Raw genomic sequence first — 26,719 nt, 5'->3', positions numbered from 1 at the left:
ACGGACAGTACGGCGGCGGTGGCGTATATCAGCCGTATAGGGGGTATGCGCTCTCGCCGCATGTCTCAGCTTGCCCGCCGTCTGCTCCTCTGGAGTCATCCGCGGCTGAAATCGCTGCACGCCATTCATATTCAGGCAAGCTCAACCGTGCAGCCGATGCGCTCTCACGGCAGCCTTGCGTCCTGGAGAATGGAGACTCCACCCCGAGTCTGTTCAGCTTATATGGGCGCGATTCGGGGAAGCCCAGATCGTTCTGTTGCTTCCCCCGAGATCGCTCATTGCCAGTTGTTCTTTCCCTGACCGAGTGCTCTCGGCACGGATGCACTGGCTTACAGCTGGCCTCGGGGCACGCGCAAATACGCGTTTCCCCCAGTGAGCCTGCTCGTGCAGTTACTGTGCAAGGTCAGGGAGGACGAGGAACAGGTTGCTGGTTGCGCCCCTCTGGCTCAACCGGACCTGGATGTCAGAGCTCTCCCTCGCGATAGCCCTCCCCTGGCAGTCCCTTCGAGAGAGCACCTACTCTCTCAGGGACAGGGCACCACCTGGCACCCTCGCCGATCTTTGAAGAGATTTTTAGACGCGAGGAAGACTTAGGTAACCTCCGATTGCGGTGGCTAATACCGTCACTCGGGCTAGAGCCCCCTCCCCGAGCGCGCCTATGCCCTGACGTGGAGTCTATTCACTGAATGGTGTGTCTCTCGCTGAGAAGACCCCCGTAATTTGCCAGATCAGCGTTGTGCTTTCTTTACGCCGAGAGAAGTTGGAGAGCAGGCTGTCGCCCTCCACACTCAAGGTTACGTGGCTGCCATCTCCGCTCTTATAACGCGGTGGCTGGCAGCACCGTGGGAACGCATAACCTCATCATCCGGTTCCTCAGGGGCGTTAAGCGAATTAATCCACCCCGCCCCCTCTCATGCCCTCTTAGGATCTCGCCCTCGCTACACAAGCCGCGTCAGATCCCTTCGATCCTCGACTCAGTATTTTTCTGTCCCTGAAGACAGCTCTGCTGGTCGCGTTGATATCGATTAGAGGGTCGGGGATCCGGAGGCATTTTTCGGTCAGTGACTCGTGCCTGTAATTGGGCTGGCTTCTCTCACGTCCTGAGACCCCGCCCGCGATATGTGCCCAAGGTTCCTACCACTCCGTTTTAATACGAGGTAGTGAGCCTGCAAGCGCTGCCCTCGGAGGAGGCAGACCCAGCCCTTCTTATTGTCCAGTTCGCGTTTTGCGTATTATCCGGACCGCACTCAGAGTTTAGATCATCTGAGCAGCTCTTCGTCTGTTATAGCGGTCGGCAGCAGGGAAGTGCCGTACCGAAATAAGTTCCCACTAGATTGTGGATGCCTTTCTTTCACTATAAGAGCCGAGATGAGCCGCGTCCCCCGAGAGCGCGTGCGCACTCCACTCGGAGCTTCGCATCCTCTCGAGCGCGCACGCGGCGCCCCTCTAACAGACATCTGTAGAGCTGCGGGCTGGGTAACACCCAACACATTTGCAAGGTTTTACAATCTGCGAGTGGAGCCGGTTTCCTCAAGGGTATTAGGTAACCCTTGGTGATTGAGGAAACAATTCGGTAGGGTGTTGAAACACGCTTGCTGCGCCATTTTCCCTAACACGGAGATACGTGCGCCTTTTTATCTGTCAGTAAAGTTCCCCGTCAGGTGAGCCCTGCAGATTCCTCCGTGGCCCCCAGCACTGACTCAGCGGAGGAGTCACTTGCTGGCCCACTACGTTGTAGGTCTGCCCGCTGGTCAGCCCGCGTTTTGGGTAAAGGTGCCTGCTATGAGTGATCCCCACTAGGCGATCCCATATGCTTATTCCGCCACGGTTAAGTCCCCCCCCTGGGCAGACCCGTGTCTTCCCTCCCCGCTAACCACTCTTTTGCTATGCGTACTCCCCCTTTTTAGGGCTAGTCCATATGTAATTCTGCCATCTATCCCCCCTTGGGTAACGGATGGCCTCCGCAGCGTCCTCCCTATCGGGATTGCACGCTTCCCAACGTACTGTCGTATTTTCCTAGAATTATCTAGATGCTCACGACTTCCCAAAAAATATATATAAATCCGTAAAACTTCTGTTGAAGTAGGATAAATTAGGGCCAGGGACACGTTGGAGGACCGCGCCCCCCATGATGTGGGTGCGTCACGCTTGCTTGACTATCTCCTCATCGGGGGTGTTGGTAAGGTGCAGTCATTATGGCGCTTTCAATGGGCTCCCAATGCGTGGATTTTACAATCAAATCCACTTATAGTGCTGAAGTTCCCCCCGAAGGGGAACGTTCGAGGTTACTAAAGTAACCCTTCGTTCCCCGAGGAGGGCAACGGAAGCACTATACTCCGTCACCATAATGACTGTCCCTTAGCTGTTGAAAGTCTCTTCAGCTTAAAAAGGATAGCGTCTGCTGGCACCAGGTGAGCTTATATACTCAGTTGATTGCTTATGCCGCTCACCTGCGCAGGCTTGCGCTGCCAATTCATTCTTAATTGGCCCGTTCAATACTCTTTCAGACGAGTAGCTTCTGAACCGAACCTCCCTATGCGTGGATTTTACAATCAAATCCACTTATAGTGCTGAAGTTCCCCTCCTCTGGGAACGAAGGGTTACTTTAGTAACCTCGAACGTTCACTGCCCTACCAATGAGATGGTAAGGTTTATAATCTAATTTATTTCTATTAAAGAGCCCCTATTATGGATTTTGCAGTGTGTAACAGCAGTAAGTGTATAAAAAAATACAGCTGAGGTTTAAATCTGAAAGTACAGCTTGTTTAAAACTATTGATTTTTTAACAAAATAGTTGACTCAGAGTTGAATAAATGAATTGTGTTGGGTTCAGATCTTTTGCTTAAACGCATCGTCATTGATACAGAACATCACCAAATATGTAGTTCTGGTTCTGGTAAAACGTGAACGCACCTTTCCCTCCAGACACTAGTGAAGCGCGGGGGATTATGAGACTGATCATGACATGAAATGAAAATGATGATCACTGACAGATGGAGATTCGGCTGTAGGAATAAAGTTAACTTCATCTATTTAATGCATTCCTGCATTGGGATCTGACATATTCTGTGCTACTTCATAACAATGGTGGACGCTATAAGACAATGAAAGTGCTTTTTTACCTTGCATGCATATCAGCCTTTTATTATGCAAAATAGGGTCTCTTTAAACCTCTAACATTACTAAAAGTACATGCTGAGTGACTGACATTTGTTGGCTTGAACTTAATCACAATAATTTTCTAAATATATCTATGCAATTTATTTTTGTCAAGATCTAATGTAAACAATCTGCAGACGCTTTCGATATAGATAAATTTCTAAAATATCAATTTGGCTGGTCAGTGTTACAGATATTTAGGACAAAAACTTCTTTAAACATGGAAAGATAGCTTTTATTGAGTGTCACATCATCGGATTGCATGTAGTTAGGACAGTGTCAGACTACACAATACTTTCATCAAACCTATAGGCTCATTCTGAAAAAGTAACACTACATACATTTCTGGAGAGCGCCAAACACATCCCAGGAGCTACCTTTTTTGCAGTTTTAGTTTTTGCGAATCAGCCAGAGACCACTGTGTACATATTTTGAGATCTCAAATTTCTCTTGCTAGTGCAATTCGCGCCTGCTGTTCTTGTGTAAATTCACCAGAGGCCTCTGTCAACTGACTTACTGACTGACTGACGGATCGACTGACCCGCGTCCTTCCTTAAACACCCACTTCCCTAAACCAAACTGATTGTTTTAAAAAGCAATCCAGAAAAAGAAAAGCACTCAACTGATTTTTACCATGTTTTATATTTTTAACCGCATTCTCACCATGTTATTATTGGATTGGGGATCTGAAGAGCGGTGGGGACGTGTGCGCGTGATGTATCTGAAGAGCAGTGGGGGCCTGTGCACGCGCCAAATCTGAAAATCGGTGGGGCATGTGCGAGTGATGTACCTGAAGAGGGGTGGGGGTGAGTTGCACGCCACGTACCTGGGGCCTCATGTATCAACGCTGCGTACCCACAAAAACTTTGCATACGCCAGGTTTCACGCTCAGAATCGCTCACGTTTGGATTTACTAACAATGAACTGAACGTGGGAATGTGCGCAGCTTCACGGCAGCTTTTTGGCTGGCGTACGCACATTTTTTGTGCGTGTCTGTTTTATTTCCATTGGCGACTCCTAGAGGCAGTTGTGTTAAATTCCTCTCTACAAAGTGTCTGAGCCTTGCAATGGCAGCTGTATGAGATGGGTTCATCTAGCAGGTAAATAAGGTTTCCATACCATACAGTTGAGCAGCTAAACATTAAAGCACAATTTGCAGCGGTCGCCTGTTTTCCCAATGTAATCTGAGCGATCTACTGCACGCACATTGCTATAAAGGCACCATCTGAAGATGAATTTGCATTCGTGAATCAGAAACATTTCCATTCAATAAATGTGCAAATAAAATATGCACAAACTTATTGATGATTCCTACTTGTCTTTCTCGTGATAAATAGTAGGCAAAATCTGATATGTAGCGGGGGAAAAAAAGAAGAAAGAGTTCATCAGACGCTGGATTCGAGCCGAGTTCATGCTCGAACGTGTTAAAACATGACCACATGCGTCTTACGAGCGCACCACTGAGACTGTTAAGAGTGCTGCAACATTTTACAGATATAAACCAGACAATTTTTTTTTTTAATGCACTCAGTGCGATGTTCAGACCCAACTGTGTTAACCGCATCAGCTAAACTCTCCCACTCTATTTTTTTTCTTTTGTTGTTAATTCCGGAGAACAAACTTGCAAATAACACCGCTTTTCTCCGGTCTACCTCCGAAAGGAGCACCTCCAATTCACATTCTGTTCAAAGTTTCTCTTTTTGCTTGCTTTTGCCATTGCTTTTTCGTTGGGTTTTGCCATTAGCATAGTCATTAGCATATTCATACGGGGGAGGAGGCAGGGAGGGGTTTTGCGCTCGTGCATGTTGCGCTCAGTTTCACGTTCATTCGGATGTACAAAAGAATATGCGTGAGATTCGGCGTACGCAGTGTTTCATACATCTGAATTTTTTTCTGCGTACGCACATTTACAGCTTTGTGCGTACGCAATGTTTTAGTAAGATTTTCACGCAAGTCTTCGTACATGAGGCCCCTGAAGAGTGGTAGGGGTGAGTTGCGTGCTGAAGAGTCAATAACTGAAGTTTGGCTCTTTCATTCAGAAATTTCATGCACACCCCTCATGACAAACGAGATATTTGATACGAGGAATTGCAGGAAGCGTGTATTTTTCATGCAATTTTTGTTAGCGCATGGCAAATGGGAGAAAAAAAACCCTGAGCAAACCTGAACCAATTAATTAGGACCTGAACAGCACTTGCTAATTACAAACAGGTGTGTTTGATAAGGATTGCTACTGAAATCTGCAGGTAGGTAGATCTCCAGGAACCGGGTTGAGCACCCCTGGTGTACACTATATCAAGAGTGACAAACAACAACCTTGAGGACAGAAATTTTGTTGCCTCAGTACTAGAAGAAAAGTGGGAGAAAGTGTGTTGAATGAAGAATGAAAGAGTTTTTAGTGTATCAAATGAAAAGTAAATGAGGAATTGTAGATGGATTAGGTACAATTAAAAGTTAATAAGAACTTAAATAAAAATGTGATTAAATATGGAGGCGAATAAAGCATCAAAATGCACTGTGTTAAGTAATTTTTAACACTTTAACACAAAAGCTGTCACATTGATAAAACCCATGCAAAAGATTGTGCATTGTATATGCATATAGTGTATTGTGTGTGTGTCTAGAATAAAGTATATTGTGTGTTTATTAAGAGGGTATATAATGTGTGTATATGTATAGATTTTATTGTGTGTGTGTATATGTATAGAGTGTATCATATGTGTATATGTATAGTGTGTATCGTGTATATGTATGGAGTGTTTTATGTGTGTATATGTATAGAGTGTATCATGTGCGTGTTTATATATAGAGTGTAAATGTATAGAGTGTATCATGTGTGAATATGTATGGAGTGTATTCAATTCAATTTAGCTTTATATGTATAGCGCTTTTATAATATAGATTGTGTCAAAGCAGCTTCACATAAATGGTCATAGTAACTGGAACAGTGTAGTTCAGTTTTTAGTGTTTAAGTTCAGTTCAGTTCAGTTTAGCTCAGTTCAGTGTGATTTAATCAGTAAATCAGTGTGATGTATCAAGTGTGCATATGTATAAAGTGTATATGTATAGAGTGGATCATATGTGCATATGTATAGAGGGTATATGTATAAAGTGCATCATGTGTGCATAAGCATGGAGTGTCTCATGTGTGGATATGTAGAGATTATCTTGAGTGTATAAGTGTATATGTATAGAGTGCATATGTATAGTGTATCGTGAGTGTATGTATAGAGTGTATTGTGTGTGTATATGTAGACTGTATCATGTGTGTATATGCATAGAGTGTTACATGTGTATATGTATAGTGTATCATGTGTGTATATGGATAGAGTGTATCGTGTATATGTATAGAGTAGAGAAAAAATAGAGTTTCTTTAGTCAAATCAGATATGGTGAGGTGGATTGTGGGCTTGAAATTGATGTTAGTTCGGAGCATCTCAAAACCCAAAAAAGGCTAGTGTAAATATGACATCGATGATGTGGGCTGTATGAGTGGAAATTTATCCTTTGTGTAGAGTTGGAATGGTCAGCTTCTGGGGCCGGCTGTCATGATCTCAGGAATGAGAAAACGAGAGAGAATCAGAATTAAAATTTAACAACATGGTACATGTACAGCAGACATAATAAATTGTTTTAGTTGATATCCATGCAAGGCATCTTAATAAGGGCATGGGTAACTGTGAGCTTTGTTGTTGCAGTGTGCGAGGATGGTAGAGGTGGGCGTTCATCCCCCCACAGGATGGCAGATGAATGCAGAGCTGAGGATTTGGGATGAGGCTTGTCTGGTGGTCCTGGAAGTACCTCTTGAGGAATGAGTGGTGGAGTGATATTGGACTGGAGTTTAAACCCCTTAGTGATATAGAATTTGTTTAAAATGCAAATGTATCTAATGCAGAGTCAATAGATGAAGCATTACTCCATTTATCAGAAATGCCATTTTCACCTCCGACATGCCATTATAAAGTTACATATGACATTTTGTGTATGGACATATGAGTCAAAGGCGTATTATCGGACTTCTGTGCTTGATGTGTTAAGACCCAACATTGGATATGTGCACCACGGTAAAGGTAAGGTGTGTCTTGTCAATAGATTTTCAATTTCGGGGTAAAAAGCATAGAGTAGAGGTAGCGGTTAACCCGCACCTCAAACACCCGCTAATTCTGCGAACCAATTAGCCTGGATTTAATAGATTATTAGGGGTCTTATGTGTGGGTGTTTCTTGGAAGAAGAAATCCCTGGAGAGGGGGTGTGTCGCTCAGCTGGGAGAATCCCAAGCGGTGACATCATTCACTGACTTAGGGGAAGGGCTGGGAATATCCTGGTGTAGAGATTTCCCCTGGAACAGTCACGTGACGACACGCTAAGACATGCACTCGAAAGAGTGCAGGTTATAGATGGGCAAAACCTCAACCTCAAAACCTGATCGGCCCACTCAAAGTTTTATGTAATGAATCATTAGACACTTGTGGATTCATTTGCACGCTCTTTAATATAACAGTAATGAAATACAAGGGGAAACACACACAGTGAAGTAAACGGAGACTTTCCCGTGGAGTTGTCGAAGAGCAGGAGGTCGGGGCTGGCAGAGAACAATCTTATACCAGAGGCAGGCAGAGATCAGGGCTGGTGGTGGACGGTCAGAAACAATATTACTAGCAGTGGTAGTTCATGAGCAGAATTCACAACAGTCACAACACTTGCAAATATCCACATAACACAACGGAAATGTTTCTAGGAGACACAAAAACATGATGGACACTGTTGAGATATGGATGTGTTGTTATCATAGATATGTGTTGTTATGGTTTATTATGTCGTGTAATCAGTATATTAAAATAAACGAAAAACAACTCACCTTTCAAAGACCACCAATCACTTCACTGAGCAACAGTCAGAGCACAATAACACATCCATATTTCAGCAGGGTCTGTGATGTTTTTGGGTCCCCTAGAAACATTTCTGTTGTGTTATGTGGATATTTGCAAGTGTTGTGACCAATTTGCAGTGCGTTTCTTCAGTTGATTTTTTAAATTGATGAAGATCGTTTCTTTATTTGCTGGTGTTTTTTTAAATTGCAGCGTGTTAAGCTCTCTCGGCCACCGTAAATATCCTATGTTAAACAATGAATAGTCTTACATGCAAATATTGAGGAAATTAACTTACCTTCACAGATCGCGATGATGCCGTTAGGATGGGATTAAAAAATTCTGACACCAAAATTTGTGCTGTCACGTCACGTGACCAGCTACCACACACACGCACATCTGTTTTTATGCGCGGTTCGCGTCGTCCGCCTCAGTTTCGGCCCTTGTTTTGACTCTCGAGGCGTGTCCAGCTGAATTCAATCAGCTAGTGCTTTAGGGGTTATATAAACAACTAGTTCACCGCGGCAGCGGTCGCGGCAGCCTCGTGTGAAGACCGCCTCGTGTGAAGACCGACGAGGGTAAAGACCATCGACTCTACCTGCGCGACTCCACCGAGCAAAGACACCGACAAAGCACTTGAGTACTTTACTGTATTGTTTTACTTTACACTTATTTTTTGTTGTCAGTGCACTTTTATTATGTGTTTTCTAATTCCTGTTGTTACTAACACTCGCAAAACACGGGAGGTACGCTGCAGGCGTAATCCTCACAACCTTCGTTCAATACATGTATCTACTATTTCACAACTCTCTCTCTCCGTGGGCCTCTGGAATTGTCAATCAGCTGTTAACAAGGCTGATTTTATTACCTCCATAGCTACATATTCTGACTATAATCTCATGGCTCTAACTGAGACCTGGTTGAGGCCGGAGGACACTACTACACATGCTACTCTTTCTGCTAATTTCTCTTTTTCCCACACTCCTCGTCAGACAGGGAGAGGGGGTGGGACTGGACTACTAATTTCCAAAGAATGGAAATTCACTCTGATACCGTCCCTGCCAACAATCAGCTCCTTTGAATTCCATGCAGTCACCATTATCCACCCCTTCTACATAAATGTGGTTGTCATCTACCGCCCACCAGGTAAATTAGGTCACTTCCTAGATGAACTGGATGTTCTTCTCTCATCTTTTTCTAATTTTGCCACTCCCTTATTGGTGCTAGGTGACTTCAACATTTACGTTGACAAACCGCAAGCTGCAGACTTTCAGACTCTGCTTGCCTCTTTTGACCTAAAAAGAGCACCTACTTCTGCTACCCACAAATCAGGTAATCAGCTAGACCTTATTTACACACGACACTGCTTCACTGATCAAACAATAGTAACTCCACTACAAATATCTGATCATTTCCTTCTGTCTCTCAACATCCACATTACTCCTGAGCCGCCACACACTCCAACACTGGTTACCTTTCGCAGAAACCTACGATCTCTCTCACCCAATAGACTATCCACCATTGTTTCAGACTCTCTTCCTCCATCTCGCAAACTCACTGCACTTGATTCGAACAGTGCCACTAATACACTCTGCTCCACACTAGCATCATGTCTAGACCGATTATGTCCTCTTGCATCCAGGCCAGCCCGTGCCAGTCCTCCTGCACCCTGGCTCTCGGATGCTCTCCGTGAGCATCGCTCAAAACTTCGGGCTGCAGAGAGAATTTGGCGGAAAACTAAAAATCCTGCACACCTCTTAACATACCAAACTCTTCTGTCCTCTTTCTCAGCTGAGGTTACTTCTGCAAAGCAGACGTATTACCGTCTGAAAATCAACAATGCCACTAATCCTCGCCTACTTTTTAAAACATTTTCCTCCCTCCTCTATCCTCCTCCTCCACCCGCATCCTCCACACTTACTACTGATGACTTTGCTACATTCTTCTGCACCAAAACTGCAAAAATCAGTGCTCAATTTGCTGCACCTACAACAAACACGCAAGATACAACACCAACACCACACACACTCACCTCTTTTTCTCAGCTCTCTGAGTCTGAGGTGTCCAAACTTGTGCTATCTAGCCATGCAACCACCTGTCCACTCGATCCCATTCCCTCTCATCTCTTGCAAGCCATCTCTCCTGCAGTCATACCAACACTGACTCACATAATTAACACATCTCTTGACTCTGGTTTATTCCCCACTACATTTAAGCAGGCTAGGGTAACCCCACTGCTAAAGAAACCCAACCTGGACCATACGCTACTTGAAAACTACAGACCAGTATCCCTGCTTCCATTCATGGCCAAGATTCTGGAGAAAGTAGTGTTCAATCAAGTCCTGGACTTTCTTACTCAAAACAATCTCATGGACAACAAGCAATCCGGCTTTAAGAAAGGCCACTCAACTGAGACTGCCCTGCTCTCGGTCGTGGAGGATCTCAGACTGGCTAAAGCAGACTCTAAATCATCAGTCCTCATTTTGCTGGACTTGTCAGCTGCTTTTGACACTGTCAACCACCAGATCCTGCTATCTACGCTTGAGTCACTGGGCGTTGCGGGCACTGTTATACAATGGTTTAGATCTTACCTCTCTGACAGGTCATTCAGGGTGTCTTGGAGGGGAGAGGTGTCCAACCTACAGCATCTAAACACTGGGGTACCTCAAGGCTCTGTTCTTGGGCCACTTCTCTTCTCCATCTACACATCATCTCTAGGACCAGTCATCCAGAGACATGGATTCTCCTACCACTGCTATGCTGATGACACCCAGCTATACCTCTCTTTTCATCCTGATGATCCCTCGGTTCCAGCTCGGATCTCAGCCTGCCTGTTGGATATTTCACACTGGATGAAAGATCATCATCTTCAGCTGAACCTCGCAAAAACGGAAATGCTTGTAGTTTCTGCCAACCCGACTCTACACCATAACTTTTCAATCCAGATGGATGGGGCAACCATTACTGCATCCAAAATGGTAAAAAGCCTTGGAGTAACGATTGATGACCAACTAAACTTCTCTGACCACATTTCTAGAACTGCTCGATCGTGCAGATTTGCACTCTATAACATCAGAAAGATCCGACCCTTCTTATCTGAACATGCAGCTCAACTCCTTGTTCAAGCTCTTGTTCTCTCCAAACTGGATTACTGCAACTCTCTACTAGCTGGGCTCCCAGCTAACTCTATCAAGCCTCTTCAACTGCTCCAGAATGCAGCAGCACGAGTTGTCTTCAATGAACCTAAACGAGCACATGTCACTCCACTGCTAGTCCGTTTGCACTGGCTGCCAGTTGCTGCTCGCATCAAATTCAAAACTCTGATGTTTGCCTACAAAGTGACTTCTGGCCTAGCACCTTCTTATCTGCACTCACTTCTGCAGATCTATGTGCCCTCCAGAAACTTGCGTTCTGTGAATGAACGTCGCCTCGTGGTTCCATCCCAAAGAGGGAAAAAATCACTTTCGCGAACGCTCACGCTCAATCTGCCCAGTTGGTGGAATGAACTCCCTAACTGCATCAGAACAGCAGAGTCACTCGCTATTTTCAAGAAACGACTAAAAACTCAACTATTTAGTCTCCACTTCACATCCTAAGCTGCAATTGCCTCTTTGAATATCACACTAACTAACTGTACAAAAAAAAAAAAAAAAAAAAACTACTAACACTTCCCTTCTTAGACTTTACAGACCTGAAACTTGCCTTTAGTACTTATTCATTGTTGCTCTTGGTTGTGTAAATTGCTTCCTTGTCCTCATTTGTAAGTCGCTTTGGATAAAAGCGTCTGCTAAATGACTAAATGTAAAATGTAAATGTAAATGTTTGGTTGAAACATTGTATCGATTGGTTGAAACATTGTATCAGTTTTACTACAAGATTTTTTTAAACGGGGCACTAGACAGCTTTCCACTGTCAAAATAATTAACAATAAAATATTGTTGACTGAAGGAAAGTTTCTTCCCTCAGGCTATCAGGCTAGTGAACACTTAACAGACCCCACACAAACTCTTCCATACCCCTTACTGCCCACCATCAATATGTGGCATGCACTGCACTTTATCAATTCATACTTAAAACAATACTGCCTACAACTATGTGTACACCTATTCATTGTACATATTGCTGTCAACATTGCCAATTTTACATTGTCCTGTTTTTTTGGGAGTATGCTGTTGTATGTTGTTATAGTTTGCACTGTCTGTATTTTGCACTGTTGTTGTATTTGAACTGTCTGTATTTTGCACTGTCGTTGTATTTGCACTGTCTGTATTTTGCACTGTCGTTGTATTTGTACTGTCTGTATGTTGCACTGTCTGGAGCCAGCACCTAAGCTTTTCACTCATCACAGCACACATGCTGCTGATGATGTGATAATAAAAGTGATTTGATTTGATTTTATTTGTTTCTCAGTTCTGGGTTGCGGCTGGAAAGGCATCCGCTGCATAAAACATATGCTGGCGGTTCAGAAGTTGGCAGTTCATTTCGATGTGGTGACCCCTGATGAATAAAGGGACTAAGCTAAAAAGAAAATGAATGAATGAATATGTAGCTTCTAACTAACTAAATGTAAATTAATGAAAGTCATAAACTGAAGAATTACAATTTCTACTTTATCTATTACAATAATGATAACAATAACATTTTCCTAGAAAAATGCTAAAAAAAGATATTTTGACACTGGTTGGCTGTTGTCTTTTCCCTCTCTTGTCTCGACTCCTGCCATTAGTGTTTATTTTCAGCTCTGGTTTAATTTTTTCCACTTAAGCTAATAGCAGAACAGCAACTACTGGGGAGACAGGGCTAAAGATAGTAAGGCCCTGATTGGTCAAATATAGATCAACAACCAATGGATAAATTACATTTTTATTTTTTGTAATGAATAAATAAATGTATAAGGCAGCACGGTGTCTCAGTGGTTAGCACTGTTGCCTCACAGCAAGAAGGTTCGAGTCCCAGCTGGATCAGTTGGAATTTCTGTGCGGAGTTTGCATGTTTTCAATTTCCACTTGTTCACAGGGGTTTTCCTCCGGGTGCTACGGTTTCCCCCAAAGTCCAAGACATGCGCTATAGGTAAATTGGATGAACTAAAATTGGCCGTGGTGTGTGTGTGTGTGTGTGTGTGTGTGAATGAGTGTGTATGTATTTTCATACTAGGTTGCAGCTTGAAGGGCATCTGCTGCATAAAACATATGCTGGAAAATTCATTCATTCATTTATTTTCTTTTCGGCTTAGCCCCTTTATTATCCTGTGATGGCTACAGCGGAATGAACTGCCAACTTATCCAGCATATGTTTTACGCAGTGGATGCCCTTTCAGCTGCAATTCATCACTGGGAAACATCCATACGCACCTATACACACACATACACTACATACAATTTAGCCTACCTAATTCACCTATTTCACATGTGGGGGAAAAGTGATTTATGAAAAATTTTCATATTAAAACAAGAATCATCATTTAAAATTATGTTAAAAGAAACTTAGAAACAATAGTTATTAGGTTTTTCATACAATAATACAGAACAACTGGTAAAACATCAGCCTATAGGTATTGTAAACTAAATACTTAAGATGATTTTGGTAAGTATTTTTGACACTTAATTGGATCCGATTTGTAACTTTGATGAAGGTACAATATTTTATCTGCAGGCTTTAAAAACCAAAGGTACATTTTGATTTCCCATGGTACAATTTATGTCCTTAAAGCAACAAACTGCAATGGTACAAATTTGTTTCTTTAGCTGCGTCCCAAATGGCACACTATACACTATGCACTCATGCACTATGTACTTATGCACTTATACACTCAACAGGGTAGTATATGTATGTAGTGTTGTCCCAAATGGCACACTAATGTTTTTTTTACTAAGCGGAAATTCAAACCGTTTCCCTGATGCCAAATCATTGAAGTAAACGGCCGAATTATCAAATAATACCTGCCGTGAGTATTGCCGCAATCACTATCGGGAGGCGGTATAATCACTCTAGTAAAATAATTTTGCTTTTACCATCCAAATTAAATAAAGTTATTCAACATGTGCGTCCGATAGCTCCGCCCCTTCCGCTACGTAAGCAAACCTGCGGTCGTTGAGTGCGTGAAGTGTCCATCATTACACACTTCATTTTAGCGGCTGAATGAGTGCATCATCCGGGTAATTAAAGTGCACTTATTATTTTTAGAGTTTTCAGTGTGAACGCACTACTTACGCTATTTATACTACAAAATGGCGTAGAATAGTGCATAAGTATGCGATTTGGGACGCAGCTTTTGTCTTTTTCACCGACTCGGTCCCAGTCATTCTCCTCGCTGGCCAGCAGAGGTCACCATCACCGGACTTCTAAACATTACGTCATGCTCATACACTGATTGGTACACACACCTGCAGCTCATCCCACTGATGATCCAGCACACACATATAAGCAGCTCACACAGTCACTCACACACTCACTCACAAGCCTTGTTCTGCCCTGCTGACATTACTGAGCGTTATCTCCTTGCCTGTTCTCTCGTGTATTAACTGGACTGTTTCTTGACTTGCCTGCTGCCTGCCTTGAACCTTGCTTGATACTTTGATCCACGCTGCCTGCCCTGATCCCAGCCTGATATCTTGCCTCTGACCCATGCCTGCTCTCGCACTCCTTGACAGCCAGCCGCCAGTCCTTAGACCCAATATTATTAAGTTTGATGTGAGTATGCACGCAAGTGCTTATTGTGTGATTTTGTGATTAAACTGTTTAATAAATATACTGCAAATGGATCCCGCTGTGTCAGACTCCTCGTTACAGTCTTAAAGTACAATTCTGTTCCATAAAAAGGTAATGCCTCAGTGACAAGGGTGTGTACCTTCTTTAGTACAACTTTTTTTTTTTTTTTTTTTTTTCTTTCCCCCCCCTTAGAGCGTGTAATGTTCAATTAAACTATAATTTTGTTTGGTTAGTAATAAACATGCTTTTATACTACTGTATGTTTAAAAAAAGATACAATACATAGTCAGAAGCATAGCCTGAGGCTACAAAAATTAAAGGGTCACGAAACACCAAAACTAATTTTTGAGCTGTTGACAGTCATATACAGTTGAAGTCAGAATTATTAGACCCCACTTTTATTTATTTTTTTTTTTATATTTACCAAATTATGTTTAACAGAGCAAGGAAACTTTCACAGTATGTCTATTTTTTTCATCTGGAGAGTCTGTTTTATTTCGGCTAGAATAAAAGCAGTTTTCTATTTTTTTAAACAAATTTTGGGATAAAATTATTAGCCCCTTTAAGCAATTTTTTTTTTTTTGATTAGTCTATAGAACAAACCATTGTTATAGAATGACAATCACCCTAACATTAACCTAGTTAAGCCTTTAAATGTCACTAAGATTTAAAGAAGTGTCTTGAAAAATATCAACTAAAATATTATTTACTGTCATCATGACAGAAAATAAATCAATTATTAGAAATGGGTTTCCAAAACTATTATGCTTAGAAATGTGCTGAAATCTTCCCTTCATTAAACAGAAATTAGAGAAAAAAATAAACAGGTGCTAATAAGTCAGGGGGGCTAATAATTCTGACTTCAACTGTATGTGTCTCACGCTGCTATAAACATTTAGAACACAAATAAAATTGAAAATTGGTTGTTCAAGCGAATTCGTTCTCTCGGTTTGAAAAATCTTTGAAGCTGCGTCACAATGGTTAAATCCTTGCGTTTAATCCAGTGTGAGACTGGCTGTCTGTACCTGCGAGTACATTGTGATGTCTCTGTGTGTGCTGCATTCATTCATGAGTAAGACTTGGCTCAAACCAATCAGGGAGCTCTATTGTGTATTTGGTGCAACTTCATTAATAAGCATGATCGCTTCGAAGGCTGTTTTTACCAGATACAGTGTTCAGCTGGCAGAGAGACGCTACATTGTGTTGCCAAAACAAGTGGAAGAAAAACTGTTGAAAGAAGTGAAAGAAGAACTGGGGTCCGTTCTTCGTACCTCGCTTAAATGATCTAAGATGATTTATATAAATGCTCTCTGGGTCTAAACATGTAAACACTGCAATCAAACTATTACCGTTGTGTTAAATTGAAGTTTAAGTTGAATTTTCACCACATTTTGTAACAGGATTGTCTACACACAGCTTTTTAATGCTACCTACCGAGGGCATCTAAGTTACAGAGAAATGCAGAGTTTTTTTTTCTCTTATACGACATGCAGTATCAAATATTCCACAGTCACTACCACTTTCATTAAACACAGCCGCTGTCTTTCTCCTCTGCATCTGTGTGTTTGTTTGGCCTTGGTGAAAATCAGCGCGTGTCCAATTGGAAACTCCCATTTTTATCCAAATCCTTTTCTCTTTTCCTCCCCTTTCACAGCCACCTAAACAGAGCTAGACACCCATTTTCCTGACTTTCCAAACTAGAGGTGTGAAAACACCCTGCTGAAACTGGGGGGTTTTATGGCCCTTCAAGCAAATATAAGAATTAAGTTCTTGTATTTTATTGTGCTACTGAATAAACAGTGTCAAATTATATATTGAACATTTTAAAACAAAGTGACAATGGCATAGTAAATAAAACAATTGCATAAAGTGCCCTGAGCCAATCAACCCAAGCTCCGAGTTCCCTCCAGCTATAATTAGGTAATGCAAAGTTAATTAACGCTATAATCAAAATAAGGGAGATAAAGATGCCCATGCCAAATAATAATGACTGAACAACTTCATTCTTCTTCTGTCACTGTGAGAAGACGCATAATGAGCAGGATGCTAATTACTACACCATGGGCCTGTTTCAGAAAGGAGGTTAACTGAAAACTCAGAGTATTTTAACCCTGAAATGAGAGAAACTCTGGGTTTTCCGTTTCAAAATGGCAGGTTTGTTAAACTCGAGAAAGCAGGGTAAGTCAAGCCTGTTTCTGAAAGAGAGGTAACTTTAACTCAGAGTCAGTTACTGTGGTAACTTACTCTGTGAATCTAACCTGGTCAGAAGCAGGTTTTATTCTCTAAACTCAGAGTTTCTGTCGGTCTCCTCCCCTTTTTTAAAGATGAAGCGGTATTTCTCGCCTTAGCCTTACGTTTCCACCCACCTATTTTTATGCTTATTTTGGATACGTGCATAAAAACGATTGATAGAAACGTCATGATGCACATAACTTTTTAAAATATGTATAAAAAACGCGCATAACTGAGTAGCATAAACTTTTATTCGATCGAAAATGTGCGCATAATCTACGATGGAATCACTTTTACTGAACAAATTACAGTATGTACATTAAAAAAAAGATCATGATCATATGATAATGAAAATGTGTGTAAATGGACAAACAGCAGGCTGAGCACACTGTAACATGTCTTAAATATTGTGTTAGTCATTCTAAAATGCCTTAACTGTTTCAGTATTAGTGTATATTATTAATTACCTCCGAACGTCTAGTGTGTGTCAAGAGTCTCTGCGTCTCATGGCTTCAGACGCCCCCACGTGTTCATTGTGTTTCAGCATTGTCTTCTGACATCGAGGCGCAAGTACATTAATTAGGCTAAATAAAGAATTAATTGACGCAGCTTCTTCTACCACAGTAAATTCTGTTTTTACTGTTGATATTTGGTGCCAGTTTAATCAGGAAGTGACCATTTTTTTCTCTTTGACTCGTTGGATGGAATTTTATTCGCATCTTCTATGCAATATTCCAGTTTTGCACATAAATATATGTAATATATTTGGATGGAAAATAGCTATTGCCTACATTTTTGTCACAGAAGAACTGTACTAGAATGGCTTATCCTTTTTTAATAAATAATTAAATTAAATTCACCTTCGACATGCACTGTAACTAGATTAATGGGATTATTATTCTTTCTAAAAATAATTTTTAGTACTGCTTACCTTCTAAATTTTATATTAACCTCTATCACTTGATCAATAAAAAAGGCAGACACAAGTGCACTGTTAAATCATTTAAAACTAATAAATGTATAAAAGAAAGTTTAGAAAAAAAATATAAACGTCACAAATTTCATTACTTATTTTATTATACTTAAATATTTAAATACTTAAAAAGTGAAATTAGGCATTAACTTGAGCAGCTGTTTTCCCACGCTCACTGTCTCTTCTTCACTGATGGTTGCTTCTTTTCAAATATATACAGTCATATTTGCTATAACTTTGCATGAGAACATCAAGTTCAGCCGGAGAAAGAAATGGTGATCTCTTTTATAAGATATTGCCATAGTCACTCGTAATGTCTGCGCTCCATTGATAATGCCTTTTTATAGTCACGGTGTGCGCGCTTAACTCTGAGTTGGTCTACTCGAAGTTGATTGACCCAACTCAGATCAGCTGTTCTGAAACCGAAAACTCTGAGTTTTTAATCTCTCGGTAAATCAACTCAGAGTTCAAGTTTAAACTCTGAGTTGTTTGAACCTCCTTACTGAAACAGGCCCCATTTCTTTACAGGTGTAAACAGTTGGTCATTTCCATTTATTGCTGATGGTGCTTGACAGCGTACGCGATGCTGCTGAATAAGCTAAAGGACAATGGCTAAAATCCTGAATGACATATAATCGTGAGTGTGTGCAGGTGCGGCGTATGCACAAATGAGAAAATGGTGCCTCTTTTTATTATGAAAATAGGATAGAAATAATGGATGCAAGCTGGTCACTTTTAACTGCTTATGTTTCCTGCAGCCCTGTTTGTCACCTGTACCAGTGCGTGATCATTGCAAGCTTTCCTACTGCCTTTACGTGTGTTTACAACCTTAAATAAACCTGCTGTCCTTTCTGCGGAATGTTCCTCTGGAAAAGTGCCATTATCCAGTAGGGTTGTGTCATTCAGAATGGTTGTCAACCTGCAGTGAACTCAGATAAGAGGTGATCTGAAATTGAATCACACACTCGAGTGCGCTTGCGTTTGAGATTTTCAACAGACGTATTGACTATAGGCTGTTTTCTCAGAGGAAAGCAGAAGGTGCATGAAGCATTCAATGTCTATGAGATTAGAAATAAAGCTGTTTGCTTGCATCTGTTATTATTACGTTAAGCATTTCCAACAAGCTGCACAAAGAGTCTGTGTGTCTGAATGTACTTGGCACTGTTGGTGTACCGGTACATGTGTTTGTACTGAACATTTTAATTTTTTTTTGTTTGGTTTTGGATGCATGTGCAAGCTAGTTAATACTATGGAATAAAAATAAAATAAGATCTAGCGGCATCTTTATATCTCAGTTCTATTTTTTTGTTATTGCAAGTTTGCTTCTCACAATTCAGACTTTTCTTTTTAATTTCAAGATACAAAGTCACATGTTCCATGAGAAAGTCAGAAATACCAACCTGATCACACAAGGAAACTTAAGTATTTTACATTTTGTTAGTTTAGTGGCTAATTCGTATGAATTCGAATGAGTTTAGTCGTGCGAAAATGTACGCTTTTAAAAAGGAGGCGTGCCACACAAACCCACCCCTAACCTCAACCGTCATTGGGTGTAAGCAAATTGTGCTAAATTGTACGAACTAGATCATACAAATTCTTATGAATTAGCCACTAAATTACAAAGTTATGAATTGCTGTGAGATTGCGTTGAAATACAGCACAAGCTCATTGGAAAACTTGTGTTAGTATACGTTTATTTTAAATTGCCAAATATGTTGATCCGGGTATGTCTCTTTGCATGTTTCAGATAACTTAAAGGTTTCCCTATCCACGAGAGCGAAAGTGAAAGTAGATCATTTATCTCTCATTCTTGCGTGGCAGATGCTCTGTTTAACTGTTTTCTGTTAAAAAACAAACAAACTGTTAACTGTTAGCTTGTGAAATGCTCAGTTTTTTTTTTTATTTTTTTTTTTACTATTTTTAACATCCTTTTACACTTTTTTGCCTAATATAACCAAACATCCGAAATCGAAAAGTCCTTTTTGGGGCTTAAAAATTTGTCCGGTTTTTAAATCTCCTAAAATGTCCAGGATTCAACTTTTGCTTTCACTTTCTATAGGCCAATCCCAATTCTACCCATTAGCCCTTTTCCTTCCTACCCCTCGTTTTGCAAATTCATGTGAAGGGTTAGGAGTGTACCAATTCTCTTTAGCGTAAAGGCATAGGCATACACCATCAACAAAAAAGAATGCACAAATTAGTTTTTTTTTTGACATTTTGAATTTTTACAACAAACAAGCACATGTTTTATACAATCATAACGGCGTTCATGTTTAACCGTCATGCTTAAAAAATCGCTAAAATAAAAACAGATAAATTTTACTATCTATAATCCATAATAATAACTCCTGTATAGACCCACAACATACTTTCAGATCTGACATTTGAATGCCCTGTCAGAAAAGTCTAGTGGCTGGGCATTACCTTTTTTACAGTGTCTGCTATAACATTGTATAATGATGTTTTTATGTATTTACATGAATATTGCCACAGTGTAAATACAATACAGTACAGTTATGATCTTATTGCAACATTGTATCGTTATGATAACATGATATCATTGTCTTCAGCAATTTCCCAAAGAAAAAAAAAATGCAACTGGAATAACTATAGCAGTCATCATCGTCAATCTCATATGTAGTAAGAGCTCGCATTGACATATGATGACGTGTGCAGGTGCTGTAGTGCTGTCCTCTTTCTTAGGGGTAAATTTAAAGCCCTTCACCTTCACACTCTGTTTCAAGGGCCAAGGGGAAGGGATAGGGTACAAAAATAGAATTGGAATTGGGCCTAAAGCTCGTATGCGTTACTGCATAACTCTTTTATTAAAAACTACATTCGACTTGCTTCACAGCTGACAGTGCCTACAGCCGTGAGATAAATAAATTATAACTTCTTTAATCTAAACTATAAATAAAAACTTTACTATGTACTCAGAGAGGACAAAATGACCGGTCTAAACTGGCTGCAAAATATATGTATATCATTAGATGAACGCATTTGTTTGTTTTTTTTGTTCTTTAAATCTACAATCTACAGTTTTAATCTTGTAATTAATGCTATTTTTTTTGGAGATATTGTCTGTTTTTATTCCTTTCTCTGTAATTTATTTCTCATTGGCTGATTATTTTATTAATTTGATGATGTTTATATTAGCTATTTTATATGCGTATCCAAAATGCTTTGGCATTCAAGTTTGCTTTGAACTCTAAAGAGAGAGAGAGAGAGAAGCAGATTTTACCCTCACATGGCTTCTGAATAACATAACAGAACAGAAATATTGGATTTCTTTTTTTTCTTTTTAAATTTTTTTTATTTAACTGTCTTTTTTACTTTAACCAATAAAAAAGATACAGTGTGTAACAGTGTCATAATAAATTCAATTATTGTTAAAAAATTATGTTTTGTTTTTTGCATATAGTTAACTATTTATGTGATGTGTAGATGTGTTTTCATATGAAGATAGATAGATGACGCAAACATATCCTATTACAAACATAGACCCTGTTAAGTCATTTTGTGGTATTAATTTGGTGTTCTGCACAGAGCAGCATGAAAATAATTATTTATTCGTCAATTATATGTCCCTGTAAGGATCATTAGTATAAAAAAAGAACAAAATTTGTTGGTGCCCTTTAGTGTAGTTTTACCTATAAAGTGCAGTCAAACATATGTTTAAGTAGTTTTAGTGTTTTCACAAAAATGTAGGCTAAAGTAAGTATTTACAATGAGCAGAAGCATAGTCATGCAACAATTTGGAGTGCAATAATTCTAAAATATTTTGCAAACACATTTTGCATGTATTTAAAAGTGAGATATTTCACTTGATACTTTGTCATAATGATCGCAAGTGAACAACGGTATTCAGGGTCTGAATAATTCTAAACTTCCAGAGGTAGTCAATGCATTGTTTTGCAGTGTAGATTAGGCATGCATGGGACGATTTAAAGGTTTTTAAGGTTTGAAAGACTTAAGGATTTTAAACCTCAAAAATTTTCTCTTATACTGTTCTTGGTTTTTGTACTTTTATTTTTTACATGTTTTTTTTAATATATTATTTTATTTAGTTTTTAGGGCAACAGTATCTCCAGCAGGGGCGAGGCAGTGGCGCAGTAGGTAGTGCTGTTGCCTCGCAGCAAGAAGGTCGCTGGGTTTCTGTGTGGAGTTTGCATGTTCCCCCTGCCTTTGCATGGGTTTCCTCCGGGTGCTCCGGTTTTCCCAACAGTCCAAAGACATGCAGGTGAATTGTTTAGGCTAAATTGTCCGTAGTGCATGAATGTGTGTGTGGATGTTTCCCAGAGATGGGTTGTGGCTGGAAGGGCATCCGCTGCGTAAAAACTTGCTGGATAAGTTGGTGGTTAAGTTGATTAATAAAGGGACTAAGCCGACAAGAAAATGAATGAGTATCTCCAGCAAAAAAAGGACTATCCACATCAAAATATATTGATAAGTTCACGATTCAGCAAACATCTGAAAAACAAATACAAGCATGCTATTGACCTGAACAGAGCAATGACTTACTTTATATCCAAAGAAAAGAAAAATATCCAAAGATGGTTTTTCAAGTTTTAAAGAAATCTGTGTTTTTGAAACTAATGAAGACAAAAGTCAATGATTTATTGTAATTATTTGGCCTGACAAATAATTTTCAGTTCCAAAATATTCTAAATGTTACCTAAATTTAATTATATTGTGCTCAATGGGGGGAAAAAAGTTGTTTTTTACTCTGCCGAAAAACTTCAGATGAAAGGGCTGACGTGATTTCATCTTCAATTTTATGAGGTTCCTTAAATAGCCAGACAGTGTAATCAGAATCCAGTCAGTGTGACTGTGAAATGTAAGTGCTATGAGAAGCAACATATGACTGAGCTCTGAAAACCCATAGAAAAAACTATGGTAAAGTAAATATTCATCTTGCAAAGATGTGTCAAGGATGTGATTTAATGCTGCTATTCTTGTCTGGTGTGAGACCCATATATTGTGTCTCAAGGCAGTGTAGATCACTTAGTTTGAAAAAGAAAGATCTTAAATGTGGCGAGTTCATGATGAAATCATGATGATTCACTGGAAGCAGCAGGCAGCCTTATTAAAAAGTCCCTGTTAGAGCCCATTCTAAAGCATTGTTTTGTTGAAGTGTCATTGAAGCACACTGTAATCAGATGAGATTTAAACTTTAAAATCACTGACCCAGCAGGTACACAATATAATAAAATGTTAATAATAGGTTAGATTTAGGTTGTGACATTGAGTGACCAAAATTCAATGTCTAGACGGTGTCTAAATACAACATTATTTTGACATTCAATATTGACATGAAATGTCGTTGATTTGAGGTTTTGTTCAAAAGTGACCAAAATCCAACGTCAAGCCAACATCTTAAACCAATATCATTTAGATGTCAAATACTGACTTTTATTTGTCAGGTATGGCAAAATCCAACGCCTGATAGACGTCATAGTGTCAATGTCCACACAACGTTAAGCTGTAACATCATTATACGTTAATATTTGCTTGATTATAGGTTGGATGTTGGACAATGACGTCAGCCTGACATTGAGTTCTGACATCAACTCGAGTTTCGTCTCCAAGCAAAATGCAACATCCCCACGACCTAGGGGTATAACATCAATCTGATGTCATATTGACGTCCTGTGCCTGCTGGGTGAGTTTCATTTGAAGATGATAAAATGTAACGATTTTGGGTAAAAATAAAACCTTCTGCTCTTTGTGTTGTTTTCCTTTCCATTGTTTCCCAGCTACAAAACTTTAAAGACAATATAACCGTTATTAAGAGTGCAAAGACACACTGTAAGACTGATATTTTTGTTCCCCCTTCATCTTATTTTTTATTTATTTATTTTTATTATTTTGTATGAAGTTTATATGTGCACATAGAGGAAGAGAAAGTGGATGTAAAGAATTTGTGCTTATATTTGTGAGCGTATTCAGATGTACGATCTCTGTCGGATATATGTAACAATATATGAGAAAATCAAATACTTTTTTATACCTCTGCTTAAAACTATCCCATTGAAATAATACTCTCCCACTGAGTACAGTAGTTGCACATTACAATCATTTCATCCTGTTATAAAACACATTTAATAATTGCTAAATTTAAAAAGTGCTGTCTGGGATTTGTGGAGTGCTCCTTAGATCTGCTAGAAATGACAGAAAACTGAAAGATGGCTCCTAAATGCTTGGGGTTTTTGCTAAATAATTACTTACCAGTACCATTAGACATAATCATGATAAACTATCATGATGAACTACCATGTGTTTACTTGTCCAGCCCTAACAACCAATCAGCCCATAAAGTGCATTTTATTTTATATAGGATTTTTACATTGTTTTGTCTTCCTCAGCCAGGGGATTAGCAAACTGTCTATCATTGAGGAAATTGTCTTCCATGTAAAATGAAAGGGTAAGTAGCTCCATTACAGTAATGCTCTGAAACAGACAACCAACAGAAGGAGCCTGCCAAACAAACCACAGGCAGGACAGCAATGGATTGGATTTAGTGCATGATTGTAGCTGATGTGCAACACAAGGCTATGGCTTTGTACAGTATTTGAATACTGAACTTGAGTTAGAGAGGATCGATTTTTCCTCTTCTCATAGAACCAGAATTATTAAATTCTTTGAATACTAAAATTTAAAAACGATCTTGGCAAAGCCAACAAATTCTCTTTCAAATATGAGCGTTATAAGAGTATGTCATATGAGTATGTATGTAATTACTTAATTTTAAGGAATCTGAGTGCATAATCCAGATTCCATGTAATAAGTCAACATCTATAATTAAATTGTCCAATATATGAAACAACAATATAAAAATACAAACAAAAATAACAATCCAAATTTACTCTCCCTCAAGCTTTTACAATCCCTTTTAAATCTAATGATTCTTGTGGATTTAAAGCCAGCGCTGTACATTTTAATGTGGGAAAAGCACCCGTTTTTGAGACCCAGCCACAACAACCACAACAACAATCAGTTAAAGTAAGTTTGGCCTTTGTCTTGTGTGCAGCCCTGTAAAACAGGAGGTCATGGTTGAAACTTTTTTGTTTCATGTGACCCAGATGTACTTTAAAAAAGCAAAATATAAATATTCTTAAAAAATACAATGTACATGTGAATTCATAAAGATGTGCCTAATTACCAGACAGGCTGGTCTGAGTATTTCAGAAATTGTTGATCTACTGAGATTCCCACACAACCATCTCTAGGTTTTACAGAGAAAATATCCAGTGAGCAGTAGTTCTGTGGGCGGAAATGCCTTGTTATTGCTAGTGCCAAAAAATTGCCAGACTGGTTCGAGCAGAAAGAAAGGCAACAGTACCTCATATAACCACGCGTTACAACCGAGGTATGCAGAAGAGCATCTCTGAACACACTGCAAGTTGAATCTTGGGGTGAATGTGTTATAGCAGCAGAAGATCACACAATGTACCACTACTGTCACCTAAGAAAAGGAAACTGAGGCTACAATTCGCACAGGCTCACCAAAATTGGACAATAGAAGACGTCACCTGGTCTGATGAGTCTCGATTTCTGCTGCAACATTTGGATGGTAGGGTCAGAATTTTGACGTCAACAACATAAAAGCATGGACCTATCCTGCCTTGTATCAACGGTTCAGGCTGATGGCGGTGGTGTAATGATATGGGGAATTTTTTCTTGGTACACTTTGATCCCATTAGTACCAATTGAACATTGTGTCAATGCCACAGCCTAACTGAGTATTGTTGCTGACGATGTCGATCCCTTTATTTACACAGTGTACTCATCTTCTGATGGCTACTTCCATCAAGATAACGTGTCATGTCATAAAGCACGAATGATCTCTTGACTGGTTTCTTGAACATGACAATGAGTTATGCACTGTACTGTACTTAAATGGCCTCCACAGTCACCAGACCTCATTCCAATAAAGCACCTTTGGAATGTAGTGGAACGGGAGCATCATAGATGTGCAGCCGACAAATCTGCAGCAACTGCGTGATGTTATCATGTCAATATGGAGCAAAATCTCTGAGGAATATTTGCAGTACCTTGTTGAATCTATACTATGAAGGATAAAGGCAGATTTGAAGGCAAAAGGGGGTCCAACTGGTACTACTGAGGTGTACCTAATAAAGTGGCCGGTGAGTGTATAATACAATTTATTGTGACTTTAAAGAGCAGCACTCAAAATAAAGTGTTAACTTAAACCTAAAATTCTAATGAGGCTAAACAACTTTTCTTTTTTTCCCACCATTGTAATTTCAGATTGAAATAATTATGGAAAATATAAAAAACGAGGCCATTTTCAAGAATCAGGACACATACTGGAAACCTGATTGAGTTCAGTAGAGGTTAACTTTACCAGAACGTTATGTCATTTGTGCTTAAACCGAGCCTGCCGTCTCAAGGAAATATGACTGTCTAGACGTGAATCGGCCTCTTAGGATCTGTAGTGTCAGCAATGCCAATGTGAAACACAACGACCCCTTAAAAGGAAGGAAGCGGATGAGGATCCTTCTATGGTGTGTGTGGCATTTCTTTTAATTTTTTTTTTTTTTTTTTGAATTAGATTAATGGAAGCCTAGGGGAAATTCTGGAGCAGATTTTTACAGAACCATCGCTTAGATCATATACAAGAACTGGCAGCTAACCACTGATCTTCAAGCCATCTTCTGTTAATCATGTTTCAATACATGCTTTTCCTGTGACTATGACAAATCAGAAAGTTTGCCAACAAAACTGAATGCATATAGAAAGCATATTTAATGCCAGC

The 26,719-nt window shown here is 39.8% G+C and overlaps 1 protein-coding gene across 1 annotated transcript in view; it reads left to right on the top strand.

Moving 5' to 3' along the window:
- Positions 1-26,719, top strand: part of timd4 (T cell immunoglobulin and mucin domain containing 4) — a 1,098,921-nt gene that overhangs the window by 1,044,731 nt on the left and 27,471 nt on the right. The gene's annotated exons all lie outside the window — the stretch shown is intronic.

The sequence above is a fragment of the Danio rerio genome, chromosome 21, assembly GCF_052040795.2.
Source record: "Danio rerio strain M-AB ecotype USA chromosome 21, GRCz13ab, whole genome shotgun sequence".
Classification (NCBI taxonomy): Eukaryota; Metazoa; Chordata; class Actinopteri; order Cypriniformes; family Danionidae; genus Danio; species Danio rerio.
This window is presented reverse-complemented; position numbering and strand designations above follow the sequence as displayed.